General features: G+C 41.0%; 1 pseudogene; it reads right to left on the bottom strand.

Moving 5' to 3' along the window:
* Positions 1-611: 611 nt before the first annotated feature.
* On the bottom strand, positions 612-9,599 carry LOC109206707 (annotated as a pseudogene).
* Between the last annotated feature and the right edge of the window lie 3,820 nt (positions 9,600-13,419).

Raw genomic sequence — 13,419 nt, forward strand, 5'->3', positions numbered from 1 at the left:
TGTGGCAAGAAAGGACACATCAAAAGGTTTTGCCGCAAGTTGAATCAAGACACTAGAGAAGGAAAGAAAGTTGAAAATAACGAGAACAATGTTGCTGCTATTGTTCAAGATGACCTTCTTTTTGCTTATGATGAAAACGTCATCAATTTGGCATCCCATGAGACGAGCTGGATAGTAGATTCTGGAGCTACCTCACATGTCACACCAAGAAAAGATTTTTTTCTCATCTTATACTCATGTTGATTCTGGAGTGTTAAAGATGGGCAATGCCAGTGAAGTTAAGGTGTTATGTGTTGGCATAGTTTGTTTGAAAACTAATAATGGTTCAACGTTAGTTTTTCAAGATGTGAAGCATGCTCCAGACTTTCCATTCAATTTGATCTCCGCAGGAAGATTAGACGATGAAGGTTACCATAATGCTCTCTTTAACGGCCAATGGAAGCTCACCAAGAGCTCGTTAGTAGTGGCTCGAGGAGTCAAGTCTGGTCAATTATATGTGACACAAGGCTCTATTCTTAATGTCTCAATAAATCTGGTGGAAAGTGATAGTTTGTCAGAATTGTGGCATCGAAGATTAAGTCGTATGAGTGAGAGAGGGATTACGTGTTTGGCTAAGAAAAGTTTGCTTTCTGGAGTAAAACAAGCAAAGCTGCAAAGGTGCGTCTTTGTTTAGCTGGCAAACAGAAAAGGGTTTCCTTTCATAGCCATCCTCCCTCAAGAAAGCCCGATTTATTAGAGCTAGTACACTCTGATTTGTGTGGTCCTTTTAAAGTAAAGTCAAAAGGTGGTGCACTTTACTTTGTGACCTTCATTGATGATCATTCTCGTAAGCCCTGGGTGTATCCTTTGAAAACTAAAGATCAAGCACTTGGCGTGTTTAAGGAATTTCAGGCCTTAGCTGAGAGACAGACGGGGAAGAAATGAAAATGTATTCGCACTGACAATGGTGGTGAATATTGTGGTCCCTTTGATAACTATTGCAAGGAACAAGGAATTCGTCATCAGAAAACTCCGCCCAGGACGCCTCAATTGAACGGTTTGGCAGAGAGGATGAATAGAACTCTAGTTGAGAGAGTTAGATGCTTACTTTCAGAGGCTAAACTTCCAAATACATTTTGGGCGGAAGCACTTAACACTGGTATCAGAGCCTAGGTTCAGTGGGACGAGTATGGAGATGGCGGAGTGATGGTGCGGGGCAGCACGCACACAAGAAGAAGCTAGCTGCGGGCTTCGGTTGCCATAATACTCTAACAATGTGGGTGGCACACAGTAATCTCGAAAATTGACCCGTGGATCGTGGTAATGGGCCACGTGGAACTTAGTTCGAGGAGGAGATTGTTGGGTGTGCGAACAAAGTACCACATTGGTAGCTGAAAAGATTGGGAGTCTACATATAAGGTGTTAGAGTATTTTTGAAGGATTTTCCACGTTAAAATTTTGTGTTCTTTATCTTCTTTATTTTCGGATTTGCCTCTTCCTCGACATAACACTATTTGTGGTGGAGTTGAAATTGTATTGTCCAGAAAAGTTGTTGATACATGTGTTAGAGTCAAATTGAATTGTATAAAGATCTGTTGATTCATCTTCATTCTCTTCATAATGTCCATTAGGCCAAGGGTTATTTTTGGTGAATTTTCTTAAACTTTCAAGTTCCATTGCTACTTCTTTCATAGTTGGCCTATCTTCACCATGCAAACTAAGACAACTCTTCACTAGCTCAACCACCTTTTGAAGTTGCTTTTGACTTCCTTCCCTTACTACTCTGCGATCAAGAATTTGAAACAAAACAAAATACTCTGCAAATTTTTGTCCTCGTCATTTCTTTCCCTCGAAATAGGTTTCATTCCTGTCAAAAGTTCTGGAAGGACTACTCCAAAACTATAAACATCACTTTTCTCAGTCAACTGACTTGTGCGAAAATATTCAGGATCCAAATAACCTAATGTCCCTTGAACCAATGTAGCGATATGTGTTTGATCAAGAGGGACTAATCTGGAATCTCCAAAATCTGCCACTTTCGCAGTGTAAACATCATCCAATAATAAGTTGGCAGACTTGACATCTCTGTGAATTATAGGCATTGCCGCGGATGAATGAAGGTAAGCACGTGTACTTGCTGTCTCAGTAGCAACTCTTAGCCGATTTTGCCAAGATAACCAAGGGGCTCCATTTTGGTTATGGATATGCTCATAAAGAGTTCCATGAGAAACGTATTCATAGACAAGTAAAGGAACTTCAGCTTCCAAACAACATCCAAAGAGTCTCACAACATTTCTGTGATTGACTTGAGTAAGAATAAGTACCTCATTAATGAACTGCTCAACCTGATCCTCGTCCACAAACTTAGATTTTTTAATTGCAACAATGCGATTATCAGGTAGCATGCCTTTGTAGACAATGCCATTTCTACCACGACCAAGAATTCTATCATTTGCATAGTTGTTTGTAGCGTTCTTCAACTCTTCCGCTGTAAAAACTTTGGTTGCTTCCACATGATGTTTTATACTTCAATACCACACAAGAGGGGAGGGGTTGATTTGTGTGGTACCCAATTTTCACTTAACCTGATTATAGAAAAACAGAATAAAAACAAAAACAAAATCAGAATCTAGAAGTCAATCCACATATTCACATGACATTTGAGAATGAGGTAGCAAATGATCCAAGGCTTCATGTATATGATTCAAAGGCCAAGAAGATGTTCAGCATACATACCTGTTATAGAAAAATCAACCAAAATTAGAAGTAAATTTCTGAAAATGAGGAGATGCAGCAGCCAAAACAAAAGCAGCCAGTGTGATTCAAAACTGAACTTCAGCTCTTAACCCAGAAATCCAAAATATAAGAACCGATGCCTTCTTTTCTAAGAATTGAGTGTGTTTATCATGAGAATCAAAACTTTTGAAGAGAGGATTCTGCAGCTTATCAATATCTCAGTCGTTTCCTTTTTTAGTGTCCTCAATCTCTTCCCTAGAAATGAGGAAAAATAGCCTCTTATAGCAAGGCTTTAGGGCAGCACACTCAGATTTCTTCCTTTACTATTACCCCTCCCCAATTTCTTTTTGTTCATTTCAAACCCTATATTTAAGCCTGTTTGTTAATCCACCCAATTTTCACCTTCCTAGAAACTTCCCAGATAGTTAGGAAAGATTCTTTTTATTCAATTCTCCTAACTACCCCTTAAAAGCTTTGATAATTACTTTAAACCTGCCATACGTTTGAACCCATCTGCCCAAAATGTCTCTGGGCTTCTGCACTAACAATCCTCAGCAATCTCTTTGGGCTTCTTGCACTAGCAAGTCCAATTCCCAGTCTAAGCAAACAAACTTACAAGAAATCCAAACTAACCAAGTTCTGAACCCTACTAACATCAGACTTTCTAAAGAAGCAAAAACAAAAAGAAAAGGAGCAAAAAGAAAAGATAAAATTAACAAGTACTAACAAAGAGGTTAACTACACTTTTTAAACTATTATTAGCAAATTAATCGACTGAAAACTCATATGTTCTAAACCTAACTGAGATAAAGAGGAAGAGAAGTATACCAAATAGATCGATGCCAAGAGGTGATGGCATCCGGCGAGAGGACCTCAGCCAATGGTGGGAACTGTAACATGAGCACTGGCTGGAATTTCTTCAACGGCTAGTGCTCTTTGTCACAATCCTCATCACGAGCCAAGAACGAAGAAGAAACAGGAGCTTGAAATAAAGGCACATCGGAGATTGCTGCCCAGAATTCGACTACCATGCACAAATCTAAACTTCAGCCAATTGGATCCTCACATCGAAACTAACTGATTCACATATGTTCAACATCAAGAAGAGGACAGGTTGGGAGGAAATTGAACAAAAGGTGACGAAAAGGATTTTATTGCTGTTTTAGATTTCTGATTCAAGGAAGCTGAGTGATTTTTGGAAAGTAATAGCAGTGGATTCGGAGTGAGGGGACGATGGGGATTATATGGTCAAGATTTGAGGGGGTTTGGAGACCAACCGCCGCCACTGGCAATTTCAGATGGGTGGCGGACGACGATGAGATATAAGGGGCAAAGGAGATGATGGACAGGGTCCTAGGTTGTATATGAGGGTGTTTGGACATTTTTAAACGGGTGGGGTGAGGCTTTTATGGCCATTGGATGAGAGAAGCTGAAGGGCCAGGATTAATTTTGGCTATTTTAACTCAATACGACGTAGTCTTGACTTCATACTACGTCGTTTCAGATGTCTCAAAGACTGAAGGTTTTGAACCGTGTAAATGGGCCGGACTGGGTATATTTGGGTAGTGGACCTGAGTTTGGACGGATTTGGGTGTAAAATTGGCCCAAGTTCAAAGCTAAACTAAACCTTTTCTCCCAATTCCTTTTTTTTCTTTTTGTTTTTCTTTTTTCTCTCTCTAATTAATTAAAATTCTAAATTAATCTAAATTATAAAAATTAAGCTAATTATCCAATTAAAATTTATAACAAATAATTGACCCTAAGTGAAAAGAGAAAAACTACTAATCTAAAATTAAAAGCTAAAAATGTAAAAGTGAACCAATTTTTTTTATTTTTATCTTAATAAAACAATTAATTAACTAATTAATCCTAAGAATATTAAAACAAAATCTCAATGCAGTGCATGGTATTTTTTGGTATTTTTCATGATTTTAATAAAAGTAAACATGCACAGAAATGCAAACAATCCTACAAAAATCCTATAAAATTGCAAACAATTGGGAAAAATCTATTTCTTTAACTTGTAGTATTATTTCACATAGGGAAAAAATCACGTGCTCACAGCTGCCCCTCTTTACTCGGAAACACGAAGAGTTTTCGGGCAAATATAAAGTGAGCGGATACGAGCAATTTTTGCCCGTTTGAATATTCCGTGGGAAGCATTTTTTGAAAGATCTGATCGAACCTTGCTTCGGAGGTTGCCTACATATCATTGGCTATAAAGGAATCAGGTCAGTATAGTTCTGGAAGTTTTGGTAGCTGGGACTACTGGGAAGCTGTGATTTCACTGCTGCTGTTACTGCTTGCTGAACTCCTTATTACACCGAGACAAAATGAAAAGAAGCTAGACTAATCTATGATCTATGAGTTACAAGAATCCTATCTATATATCTTCAAACTTGATCTTGAAACTTCTGCAGTTCTGCCGTGCATCTTGAACAGTTGATTCACACTCTCGACGCGAGCTTCTGTTGTTGCTAGCCCAAATTGAATTCTGAAGTGAATTCCCTTATTTTCCAGGTGGGCGCTTGCTGTTGAATACTTTGAAAAGGATTCTCTTGTTTTCCAGGTGGGCGCCTGATTGCCAAAACTCGAACTGTATTCCCTTGTTCTCCAGGTGGGCGCCTGATTGCCAAAACTTGAAAAGGATTCCCTTGTTTTCTAGGTGGGCGCCTGATTGCCAAAACTTGAATTGTATTCCCTTGTTCTCCAGTTGGGCGCCTGATTGCCAAAACTTGAACTGTATTCCCTTGTTTTTCGGGTGGCCGCCTGATTGGCAAAACTTGAACTGTATTCCCTTGATCTCCAGGTGGGCGCCTGATTGCCAAAACTTGAACTGTATTCCCTTGTTTTCCAGGTGGGCGCCTGGTTGCCAAAACTTAAATTGTATTCCCTTGTTCTCCAGGTAGGAGCCTGACCACCAAAAACTCAAACTGTATTCCCTTGTTATCCAGGTAGGCGCCTAATTGTAAAAACTTGAACTGTATTTCCTTGTTCTCCAGGTGGGCGCCGGATTGCCAAAACTTGAACTGTATTCCCTTGTTCTCCAGGTGGGCGCCTGATCGCCAAAACTTGAACTATATTCCCTTGTTCTCCAGGTGGTCGCCTGATTGCCAAAACTTGAACTGTATTCCCTTGTTTTCTAGGTGGGCGCCTGATTGCCAAAACTTGAACTATATTCCCTTGTTCTCCAGCTGGGTGCCAGATTGCTAAAACTTGAACTGTATTCCCTTTTTCTCCAGGTGGGTGCCTGATGCTTCAACTTGAAATGAATTCCCTTGTTTTCTAGGGTGGGCGCTTGATGCTTCAACTTGAAATGAATTCCCTTTTTTCTCCAGGTGGGCGTCTGATGCTTCAACTTGAATTGAATTCCCTTTTTTTCCAGGTGGGCGCCTGATGCCAAAACATGAAATGTATTCCCTTATTTTCCAGGTGGGCGCCTGATGCCAAAACTCGAACTGTATTCCCTTGTTTTCCAGGTGGGCGCCTGATGCCAAAACTTGAAATATATCCCTTGTTTTCTAGGAGGGCGCCTGATGCTTCAACTTGAAATGAATTCCCTTGTTTTCCAGGTGGGCACCTAATGCTTCAACTTGAACTGAATTCCCTTGTTTCCCAAGTGGGCCCCTGATGCCAAAACTTGAAATGTATTCCCTTATTTTCCTGGTGGGCACCTGATGCCAAAACCTGAACTGTATTCCCTTGTTTTCCAGGTGGGCCTGCCAATACAACAAAACAGGCAAAGCAAAAGAAACTTTTCTGCCCCAGTTTGGTATCTGGGCACATCTGTGAGTGTTAATCGAATCATGTTACCCAAAAGAGCTCTAAGAATTTAAAAGCTAAATCCCATTATTTAGGAGGGCCCTGAAAATTTCAAATTGAATCTCATCTTAAGATTGAAAACTTTAAAGTTAAATTATATTTCCTAAAGGTAGAACTTACGCTAAATCTTGTTATCCATGAAGGCCTTGAAATTTAACTAGGTCCCATTATCCCAGAGAGTCCTGAAAACTTTTAAAATTAAATCCCATTATCCGGGGGGGCCCTAAAAAATTTTAAACTAAATCCCATTATCCAAGAGGATCCTGAAGATTTACGGCCGAACCTATCTGGCACATGTTTTCCTCACGGAGGGTTCCTCCTGAACAAATGAAATTTCCTGCCCCTGTTTCAATCAAAGAAAATTTTATCAGTTTGAAAATATGGTGATTAGTTTGTGGCATTCTTGCTGAAGGCGGCCTTTCCACTGCTATGCTTTGTTTCGATTAGCTGCCTCTAACTGGCATAGAATTGTTTGATCTTCTGATTGAACCTCTGTATTTCCCCAAAGTTCATGAAACCACTCTACCACCTGAACTACCACTAACACCTCATATTCCACTTTGCGTCATGCTATTTCTGGTATGCTTTGGCCGCACTTTGCTTTGTGCAATTTGAAAGTTGGTAATAAGCTTTGAAATCCATTCTTGCTTGCTTATCAAGGCTAACATTGGAAAAGCCTTAGAGAAGTAGACCCAAAAGAAAATGAAATGCAATGACTCCGAGAGTTACGAATAAAGAAGAAAATTTGAAACAGGATGACTGTTTGAGGAAGAAAAGGGAAAAGAGACTTATCTGAGTGAGGCAGCTGGCACCAATGATCATGACATGCATTTCAGACTAATCAACCTAGACCATTCAACCAACCAACTTTTCAGTCTTCATACTTTATGCCCGGGGTCGCCATAATCCTATTTCTTTGCAAGGTCACGAACCTTATCTCTCAACTCACCGTCGCCTTACGGTGCCCATGAGAGTTTTCACCAATAAGACTCTTTCATTTTAGTTTTCTCTCAGCTTTCCATCACCTTACGGTGCCCGTGAGGGTTTTCACCAATAAGACTCTCTCATTTATTTATTTTTCCTTGTGTGGAACGGAGTGTTTCCCCTGATGAATCATACTTCTATGTCGCTTGACTTGGCATCCCCAAAGATTGATCAGAAGATCTTTCTTTGGACCGAAATGTAGGCTTTTGGATAGGGTTAGAAAGAAAGGATATCATAAAGGCTCAAAAAACAGCTTAAAATGAAAGGGTTCAAAATTACAACTTTTGGAATCAGATCTTTTACGAAACCACAACTTCTGCCCCAGTTTCTTTGCCTGGGGAACTTTGAATTTCATTTTGATGGGACCGAACTGTGAGGCTGCCTACGTATCCTTAGAAGGAATCAGGTCGAACGTAGCTCATAACATAGGAATTGCTTTGTTTTTGTCACTTTTTTCTTTTTCTTCTTTTTTCTTCTTTTTGTTTTTTCTTTATTTTTTTCTTTCTTTCATTTTCTCTTTCCGTTTTTCTCTTCTCTTTTTCCTCTTTTCTCTTCTTTATTTATATTTTTTGTATCTGTATTTCTAAACTCTGCTTCTGATTCCAAAAGAGGGATATGAAAGAAAATAAATGAGGCTCAAAGGGGTAACAAAGGATAAAGTGTTCAGATAGCAGAATAAAATACCTTCGTCATTCCAATCTTCAAAACATGCCAAGTACAAAAAAATCATACATGATATCTTTTGACTGCGTCAGAATTGATAGCCATATCTACACATTTGCCTTCTATATCTATTAAATACAAAGCACCATTGGACAACACTCTTGTTACAATGAACGACCCCTGCCAATTTGGAGCAAACTTGCCTTTAGCTTCAGCCTGATGTGGAAGGATGCGTTTCAATACTTGCTGACCCACTTCAAATTTCCGGGGATGCACCTTCTTGTTGTATGCCCTCGCCATCCTCTTCTGATACAATTGCCCATGACATACTGCTGCCAGTCTTTTTTCATCAATCAGACTTAATTGCTCCAATTGGGTTTTGACCCACTCATCGTCATCAATTTCTGCTTCAGCAACAATTGAAGGGATGGAATTTAAACTTCCGCGGGTATAATTTCTTCAGTACCATATACCAACAAATAAGGACTTGCACCTACTGAAGTGCGAACAGTAGTGCGGTAACCAACAAAGCAAAAGGCAACTTTTCATGCCATTGCCTAGAACCTTGCACCATCTTTCGAAGTATCTTCTTTATGTTCTTGTTAGCCGCCTCAACAGCCCCATTTGCCTTGGGGCAATAGGGAGTGGAATTTTGATGCATAATCTTGAACTGTTGGCATACTTCTTTCATCAAATGGCTGTTAAGATTAGCACCATTGTCCGTGATGATTACCTTGGGAATTCCAAACCGGCAAATGATGTTTGAATAAACAAAATCGACCACTGCCTTCTTGGTTACAGATTTGAAAGTCATAGCTTCAATCCACTTAGTGAAATAGCTGATGGCCACCAGAATAAACCTGTGCCTGTTTGATGCTGCTGGCTCAATCGGTCCAATGACATCCATGTCCCAAGCGACAAAAGGCCAAGGTGCGGACATTGTATGTAACTCAAACGGCAGAGAATGGATCAAATCACCATGTACCTGACATTGATGACACTTGCGCACCAAGCTGATGCAATCTCATTCCATGGTGAGCCAATAATACCCTGCTCGAAGAATTTTATTTTCCAAAACATACCCACTCATGTGCGGTCCGCAAACTCCGGCATGCACTTCGGTCATGATGGTCGTGGCTTGTTTAGCATCTATGCACCTCAGCAGTCCAAGATCTGGAGTTATTTTGTACAAAACTCCTCCACTTAAGAAAAATCCACTTGCCAAACGTCGAATTGTTCTCTTTTGATCTCCTGTGGCCTGTACCGGATATGCCCCCCGACTTGATGTACTCCATGATATCGTGGAACCAAGGTTCACCATCAAGTTCCTCTTCCACCGTGTTACAATAAGCATGTTGATCACAGACTTGAATATGCAAAGGGTCAATATAAGCCTTATCTGGATGATGTAACATTGACGTAGAGTAGCCCAGGTGTCAGCAACCTCATTATGGATCCTAGGGATATGCCTGAACTCTACTGATCTGAATCGTTTTAAAGATCCTGCAGACATTGTCGATATGGTATGAGCTTCAAGTCTTGAGTCTCCCAGTCTCCCTGAATCTAGTGCACCAACAGATCTGAATCTCCCAAAACCAGCACTTCCTGGACTCCCATGTCCACGGCTAACCTTAAACCCAAAATGCACGCTTCGTACTCAGCCATGTTGTTGGTACAATAGAAAGGGAGTTGGGCTGTGATAGGTTAGTGGCGCCCCGTTTCAGAAATGAACACAGCTTCTATTCCAACACCTTTCATGTTAGCGGCCCCATCAAAGAAGAGTTTCCAACCGGGCCTTTCATTCTGCTCAGCCTCATCATTATGCATTACCTCTTCATCAGGAAAGTAAGTCTTAAAAGGCTCATATTCTTCATCCACCAGGTTCTCGGCCAAGTGATCGGCCAAAGCTTGGGCTTTCATCGCAGTCCGAGTCACATAGACGATGTCAAACTCTGTGAGAAAAATCTGCCACTTTGCGAGTCGTCTTGTGGGCATAGGCTTCTGAAATATATACTTTGGAGGATCCATGCGAGAGATGAGATAAGTAGTATAGGACGACAGATAATGCTTCAACTTTTGTGCCACCCAAGTTAGGGCGCAACACGTCCTTTCAAGGAGAGTATACATGACCTCATAAGAAGTGAATTTCTTGCTGAGATAATAAATAGCCTGCTCCTTCTTGCCAGTGATGTCATGTTGGCCCAACACACAGCCAAACGAATTATCCAGGACTGTCAAATAAAGAATCAAAGGCCTCCCGGGCTCCGGCGAGACTAGCGCAGGTGGGTTTGACAAGTACTTCTTGATCTTGTCAAATGCCTCCTGACACTCATCAGTCCATTTGACCGCGGCATCCTTCTTGAGCAACTTAAAGATGGGCTCACAAGTTGTCTTGATTTGAGCGATAAACCAGCTAATGTTGTTCAACCTCCCTAGTAGAGTCATCACCTCAGTCTTGTTCTTTGGCGGTGGTAATTCCTGGATGGCCTTAATCTTCGACGGATCCAACTCAATACCCCGCCGACTGACTATGAACCCCAACAGCTTCCTTGATGAAACGCCAAATGCACATTTTGCAGGGTTGAGCTTAAGATTGTACCTGCAGAGCCTCTGGAAAAACTTTCTCAAATCCCCGACGTGGTCTGAGTGCTTCCTGGACATTATGATCACATCATCTACGTAGACCTCAATCTCCTTGAGTATCATGTCATGGAATATGGTAGTCATTGCTCTCATGTAAGTTTCCCCAGCGTTTTTCAAACCAAATGGCATGACCTAGTAGTAATATTTTCTCCACGACGTGATGAATGCCGTCTTTTCTGCATCTTCCTCATCCATTAAGATCTGATGGTATCCCGTATAGCAATCCACAAAAGACCCAATCTCATGCTTGGCACAGTTATCAATCAAAATTTGGATATTTGGCAATAGGAAGTTATCCATCGGACTTGTTTGTTGAGATCACGGTAATCAACACATACTCTGGTCTTACCGTGTTTCTTCGGCATAGACACACCATTAGACCAAGTGGGATACCGCGTGACTCGAATTACCTTTGGATCAAGCTGCTTTGTGACTTCTTCTTAGATCTTCACACTCATATCAGTTTTGAACTTCCTTAATTTCTGCTTGACGGGAGGGAAAGCTGGATCAGTTGGCAATTTGTGAACTGCCAAGTCGGTATTCAAACCCGGCATATCATCATATGACCATGCAAAAATATCTTTATATTCAAACAATGCTTTGATTATTTCTTCCCTGATTGTGGTTCAAGATGTACACTTATCTTGGTTTCTCTGACATTATCTGGATCTCCTAAATTCATTGTTTCAGTTTCATTCCAATCAGGCTTGGAGTTTTCTTCAAAATGATTTAGTTCTTTATTAATTTCCTCAAATGCCTCATCCTCATCGTATTCTGTTTCATCATCACACTCTATTTCTTGGATTATTATTTCAGAATTAGATTGGCTTTTAAGACATGGCCGAAGATTCCTCATGCATGTGATGTCATTGAAACCAGCAAAAAAAGAACTGTACAAAGAAGAAAAGAAAACAAAAATAAAATTATCAATCGAAAAGGGAAATTGCATTTCATTGAAAATAAAGGATAGAAGGGTTTGTACATCAAAACAAGCGAAAAATAAAAATCTGGATTACAACCCTGGAATAACCCAAATAGAAAGGAAAACAAAGCAAACTACCAAAACTCCTTCCGAGTAGGGAGAGGAGTAGCCTTCCAATTGTTAAGCTTCACTTCCGGCCGACGAACTGCACATCCGCTATGCTGGAACCTTCTCCAATTTCTACCATGTTCACCTCATCAAATAACCTCTGGAACCTTTCAATTAATTCTTCATCAACGTCAACCACAGGATTTGGGACTACTGACACTGGGCGTTTCACGGTCCCTGGTTTGACAAAGGACCTGGAGAGGCGTGGGATAGGTTTCGGGAGTGCCCATGCCTTCTTTTTCGATCTTTTAGCCTTTTTCACATCTTCCCCCATGGGTTTGAATCCTAGACCAAACATACCCAAATTTGTAGGTAGAGACATTGGCTGCATGATACCTTCCAAAGACGCGCCCAGACCTTTTCCTGGTACAAAACCATTCTTCAGCATCTCAGATGCCACCATGACAGATGCAGAGTCTATCTTCGGACCTGGAATACAGTCCCCTTCTAGAACCTTCTCAACTGGAACTGTTTCAGACACTTGGTACACCCAAGGCCCCTTATCATCTTCGGCCTCAATAAACGGGACGGAGGTATCATTGTGAGCACCCAGGCTCTCATCACCACGCACGATGATCTCCTATCTGTCCTACTCGAACTTCACCATCTGGTGCAAGGAAGAAAGGACTGCTTTGGCAACATGTATCCAGGGCCTGCGCAATAGTAGATTGTAAGAAACGGTCATATCTAGTACCTGGAATTCCATGGTAAATTCAACTGGCCCTATTGTCAGTTCGAGCACTATATCGCCAACAAAATCTTTTCCCCCTCCATCGAAACCTTGGACATATATACTTTTCTTGTGGATCCTTTCAGTATCAATGTTCAACTTGTGTAGAGTGGAGAGCGGGCAAATATTTGCACTGGAACCATAGTCAACTAGCACCCGTGTGACCACAGAATCTTCGCATTTCACTGTGAGATAAAGAGACCGATTATGTTTCGTACCTTCCAAAGGCAACTCATCATCTGAGAAGGTGATTCTGTTTGTATCAAATATCTTGTTGGCAATCTTCTCCAAATGATTCACTGTAATCTTGTCGGGGACATGGGCTTCATTCAAGATCTTCATGAGGGCCCAGCGGTGCTCATCTTAATGGATCAACAATGATAGCAAAGAAATATGAGCAGGAGTTTTCTCAACTGTTCCACGATGGAGTAATCTTGCACCTTCATTTTTCTTAAAAACTCCTCCGCCTCTTCTTCAGTGACCGGTTTCTTCACTAGAACTGGATTGTCTCTGAGTGTTTTAGCTTTCCTTAACTCTTCAAGGTCAAAGCATCTTCCTGAACTAGTTAATCCCTGGGCTTCGTTAACTTCCTCTTTCACTTCCTTCCCTTATAGGTCATTATTACCCGCTCATAGTTCCATGGGACAGCCTTGGTGTTGACTACAGGCAGCTAGGTCACAGGTTTGATAATGATAGGGTCTGTGCGGGCACCCTCCACAATTATGACTGGCTTATTCGCCACCCCCGGCACGATCACCTTTAGCTTTTCTTG

This window comes from Nicotiana attenuata, unplaced genomic scaffold (genome assembly GCF_001879085.1).
Source record: "Nicotiana attenuata strain UT unplaced genomic scaffold, NIATTr2, whole genome shotgun sequence".
Taxonomy (NCBI): Eukaryota; Viridiplantae; Streptophyta; class Magnoliopsida; order Solanales; family Solanaceae; genus Nicotiana; species Nicotiana attenuata.